We start from the raw sequence: 6022 nt of genomic DNA, 5'->3' as shown, positions 1-6022 counted from the left end.
ACGGCCCCCCAGACCGCCGGGGATGCTTGGTCGCACCTTAGAGATACCCATCAGGGACCATCTCTCAGGGTGAGCCAGGACGGGTTCCCCAGCGGTCGAAGCGTGGAGATACTCCTCTGGGAGTCGATTCCTAGCGCTATATAAACCCGCAATTAATTAATAAGGACAGGAACAGGACAACCTGCATAGGAATAGGCTGACAGGGCCCAGCAGCTGCTGGGGCTGGGTCTGGGATGAGCGCGCTGGCTTTTAATAACAATACATGAGCATATATACATAACGCAAACACATAGCATTACATTGCAGTAGGCGTAGCAGTGGGTGGAGCAGAAGGCGTGACGCGTAGCAGTCGCGAAAGATAAGGGTAAAAGTAGGTGTAACTGGGCGTATACATAGACATGTGGTGCAGACGTAACAGGATATGTCATGGATGGGGCGGAAACATTGGAGGGGGCTACCTAAGGAGCCGGGACCTCTAACCTGATGGTGCGCGCAAACTGGCAATGACGTATTACTAGGAGAAGCTGGGGGCTATGAACTCTGTGCTAGGAGCAGAGACTGAAGTCTGGAGGGTCGGAGCGACATGTACCTAAACCCTATCTAGTATCTGATGTTTAGAGAACATGTTGATATAAACTAGAAGTTAGGAGGGGAAAGGCTAACTTGATTCTAAGACTGGACCATGCATTATTCTACATGTAGTGCGTGATGAAGAATATGAAGAATATGAAATGACCATTAAATGCAGTATTTCTCTAACGTGGAGACGTGAAGGCTAGACAATGACGGAAACTATTGATGCAGTTCAGTAGCTTTAGGAATGCAGGGAAGGAGGGCTGAACTGATAACTGGAATCATAACATATTCTTGGCAGACTCAGAGGCTGAGCCAGGCTGGGCCGGGCACTGCGAGGCAGGAAGTAAGTGAAGGGTCGAGGATACAGGTGGGGGCTGTATCACTCCTCAGCGAGGCTTCAGGAGACAGGAGCTGAATCTGGTGTCCGGGCCCTTTTGAGGCCTAGAAACGGGGACTTTATAATAGAATAACGTGCACACTGAGAAACGTGGCAACGTAGTTTTACATAGACCTGATATTCGTAGTATTCACGAGGACTGGAAACTAGCATACTAGAGGTGGACACAACTGTAATTGCGTCATTAATCGGACATGGGGAATGCATATGCATATTTAATCATGCACACATAACATATGATGGATGACACGTAGGGACACAGAACATGACAAAATTTACTTTTCCACACAACAACCAGTCCATAGTTATCAAACCTGCGGACAAGGGTGGAGCGATAGTGCTACTCGACTCTGAGACTTACCGGAGTGAATGTCTACGTCAACTGAATAACAGTCAGGCCTATCGTAAATTAACTACAGACCCGACCGAGAGACTGACTAGAGAGATCGGACAAATAGTGGAGGAGGCTCTCAGTGAAGGGTGGATTACAGCCAAGGAGGGACAATACCTGTGTGCGGTGAACCCCAGAATACCTTACTTTTACCATCTACCGAAGGTACATAAGCCAACACGTCCACCACTTGGTCGCCCGATCATCTCGGAAATAGGCTCCCTTTTGGAACCTTTGTCGACATTCGTCGATTTCTTTCTAAAACCAATGGTGAGGGAAATGCTCACCTACCTGAAGGACACTAAGGATGTTCTAAGACTTTTACCTGAGATAGACTATGACAACAATCAAGACATCCTAGTGTCATTCGATGTTGAGAGTCTGTACACCTCAATACCTCAGCTTGAGAGCTTAGAGGTAGTGGAGGCCCTTCTGGCTGAGAAGGATCTGGACACCAACACTCCAGTCAGAGTGATTATGACTCTGGCGAATCTGGCTATGACTGAAAATGTTTTTCAGTTTGAAGAATCCCTCTACTTACAGATTAGCGGGACCAGCATGGGCAGTATTTTTGCCCCGAGTCTCGCGAATCTTTACGTGCACAGATTTGAGCAAGACCACATCTTCGCAGAAACAAATCCTTTCACAGGCAGTTTACGCCTGTGGAAGCGTTACATCGATGATGTCTTAGTAATTTGGAGAGGAACGGAGGAAGAACTACAGAGCTTTCACGTATGGCTGAATGGAAGGAATCGTTACTTAAAATTCACTATGGAACACAGCAGATCACATCTGGCATTCCTTGACCTCTTAATCACCTCTACCTCCACTGGTCTAGAATCAGAGCTGTACCGCAAACCATTGGCAAAGAACTCCCTACTCAGTTACCACAGCTGTCATCCCAAAGCACTCCGGGATAACCTGCCCTTTGGGCAATTTCTTCGGATTCAACGAAATTGCTCAACAAAACAGGCATTTGAACACCATGCGAAGAGCCTTGAAACAGACCTCTCACTGAAGAACTATCCCAGGCAATTGGTTCGGAAATCTAAAAAAAGAGCATCAACAAATAACAGAGATAGCCTATTAGAGATTCTGCCGCCTAAGCCTAAACAGGATCGAATCACGTGTGTACAAACATTCTGCACCGAATCAAATCAGATTCAAAAAATAGTGAGGAAGCATTGGAAAATCCTAAATACAGGAGCTGATACCTTACCTGCCCCACTATTTGCGTTCAAAAGAAGCCAAAACCTCAAGGACAGATTGGTACATACCCGACCCAAAGGTGAGCTTCCAAGAGCAATAGGTACCTTATGGGACATGCCGGCAGCTACGGGCCATCACCCCTGTGGTAGCTGTGCAGCCTGTCCACAGACAGTGAAGTCCCTGACCATAGACATTGGCACAGATCGACCTTGGGAGCAACGCAGATTTACAAATTGTAATAGCAGCAATTTGATATATCTGATTAGTTGCCCTTGTAAAAAACGGTATGTAGGGATGACCACACGGAAGGTCAAAATACGCATCTCGGAGCACAAGAGCTCAATTAGATGCTCCAAGCAAGCGACTAGGCTGACCAATCATTTTATAGATGCAAAACACAGTCCTTTAGAACTAAGCTGGACTGTCTTAGAACAGCCACTAATACCAACACACGTCACAGATGTCAGTGGCTTCCTCTTCAAACGTGAGCAGAGATGGGTCTATAAATTACAGACTGACAAACTCGGGATGAATGAAAACATCCCTTGGATGTCGTTGTAACACACTGACACTGACACGCATCATACAACGCATCCCAGTCCCTGTGGTACCAGTTGCTCTCTCGAGAGAAAGGAGGGAATTCATGATTCGGACAATTCATGAGAGCCTCTGATAATAGAGGAGAAAGACAACAGACTAATTGGCTAGATACCCATGTTTTTGAAATCACTCTCGACCATTTTCTGACTATATCTGGTGGGACATCTGGTCGCTAGGCAGAATGCGTCACTAAGTATAATGCATCTATACTTATAGCACACTTTCACACAGGCTCCCCTAAACATCTGCTCTCCCATGAGCACGAAAAAGCAGGGGCAAAGAGGAGTGTATTGGCACACAAGATTGCTAAAACTATAAAAACGGGGTGGACACAACTACATTTCCCTAGATTCCCAGGGGTTTTGTAGTATAATCTGTAGTCCTGTAGTGCGGAGAATAGCGGTCGGAGCATTTATCTCATACAACGAGTAATAAGGAATAAGTGATAGAAAATTGCATCATTGGAAGGCTCAAGCTGAATTCACAAAACATTAAGATGAGTATTTTTGAACACATTCAAAACCTACATAGGCTCTGTGAAATCGGCGATAAAACACAAAAGTACTACATTGCCCTATAGCCTCGGGAGGGCGCGCTGATATGACATCACAGCGTCAGCCAACCAGGGATTCTGCCTAATAGACCTCCTTCTGACCGTCTGGTACCTCTCACAGACAGCCCAGAAGGACGTCTGGAGTACCGACGGACAGGTAGGCAGACAGGCTCCGCTGGGCGACAATTGGACTAGCAGAGAGATCAGAAGGTTTGTGATAGTTGCTGGAAGGGGTAATTAAAAAACTGCGGGCGCGGCAAAACAGCTGAGACCACGCTTGCCTAAAACGATAGCAAGCATTCTCTACATGCTTAGAAACGGCGCGAGGGATGGCTGCTGTATTTTTGGGTCACGATACAGACACACGGCGTATGATAGCTTTCAACAGCATTCGGCCGGTGGATGGTTTTGTCTCGCTTTACTTAAAGAGTGGTGCGATGTATATTGAGCGTGAGTCATGGGCTCTTTCCATCGTATTTACCGCACCTAATGAGTAGTTGACATAGCAAACTACTATGAGAGCGCATGCATTTTGATCACAATAGGTTATGCGCTATAGGATGCAGGTCATAGAAACTCACCCATGACGAGACTTGTGAGTAGACACTGCTCCATTAGTATTCTTGTGAACATGATGACTGCTTGTACAGACGCTGTGCCTCAATTCACCTAGGATGCCAAGGGTGACCTAATTGGTCAATGACTACTACGTTTATAATAAGAAATGAAGGTTCTATTCACACATGTTAGATCTAGTAAAGACGTGCAGTTTTGTTGTGCAGCAGCGAGGTGCTTCCTCTGATCTGTTTCATTTGTTTGGCTTGAACAGAGCGGTGCTCCGTGTTACCTGAGCTGTGGCCAGGTGAGGGGGGGCGACATTCTCCTACAAATTGGGTGAGTGTGAGTTATATGTTCTTCGCACATATGATAATGAGACACATTGAAGGTCTAGCTCTCAACGTACACCCATTGGAGGTGACATGCTGTTTTGCAGTACATTTACCTGACTGGATATGCTAATTCAGCAGCTGATTTTTTTTAAATATGACAAAATCACTAATGATATGTACATTTCTCTCATCTTTGTGTGTGTGTATGTTTGTCCACTTGGTGCACTCCGACAATTTGAATACAGGAGAACTTTCAGGTGATATTTATTTTAATTGTCACATTATTTTCTAATTTGAATCACATTATTACACATAGCAGTAGCGAAAATAGGTCCTGATGAAGCAGCAAGGTGACCTATGGGCCCATTGATAGTCTGCAGAAACATGCCGACCACTTTGTTTATCTGTGTAGTTATTTGCTAAAGCTACCATTTGCACTGTTTTTAATATTGAGAGAAGGGAGGTGTCCATTAAACATATTTTCCTCCTTTTACTCGATTTTAGCCACAGCACTTTACACACTTTTTGGTTTATATTATTTAGCACTGCTTTTCAACTACCTCCTGATACCTGATATTGATTACATCATAGACTGTTTGGGATTTATGTGAGGGATTTGGTTAAGTCTGGCCAAATCTTGCACTGGGTACTCGATTTCCCATGTGCACTTTGAAGGTTCCCAAATGATGTAGGGCGGTATAGGGTGGAAGTCTGATGGGATCTCTTTGAGCATTTGGAGAGACCCTCTGACAGATTTTGCTATTTGATTTGATTATAGCACACACCATAATTCGGACGAGGCATACACACTAGTTTTTTTTTACCCCTTGCTACTCTTAGGTTGGTATACAAGGTTGCTATGGTAACCAACATATACGGTAGTTACATAGGATCGATGTCTAACATATGTTAAGTCCGTTTTCGTGCTATATGTAAGGTTTTTTCCAGCAGCGTGAAAATTCCTTGTTGTACCGGTACAAATTAGTGTGATGAGAAGGTAGTCACACAGCACATTTGATCTGTTTCAGAGTAGTGGTATTGCCGTGTATCACAAGTGTTGTCGCCGTGCAACACAAGTTAGGGTTAGGAGTGAGTGTTGTATAGTGAGGATTATCTAAGAAATTTGAGCAGCATGAGTATAGGGACAATGAGCCCGCTCTAAAACTCACTGTGATAAGAGTAATAGTATATATTCAAGCTTGAGTGAAGGGTAAGATAAAGCCGGTGTATGATTATCTATAAACAGGTGAGAGTCCTGTAGGGATAACATACTTAATATCTATAAACAGGTGAGAGTCCTGTAGGGATAACGTCGTTTATTTTACTAACGGTGCATGATATCTATAAACAGGTGAAAGTCCTGTACGGATTTCATGTGTGTTTGATTAGGGATACTTTCCGTTTGA

The sequence above is a fragment of the Lissotriton helveticus genome, chromosome 4_1 (assembly GCF_964261635.1).
Source record: "Lissotriton helveticus chromosome 4_1, aLisHel1.1, whole genome shotgun sequence".
Taxonomy (NCBI): domain Eukaryota; kingdom Metazoa; phylum Chordata; class Amphibia; order Caudata; family Salamandridae; genus Lissotriton; species Lissotriton helveticus.
This window is presented reverse-complemented; position numbering follows the sequence as displayed.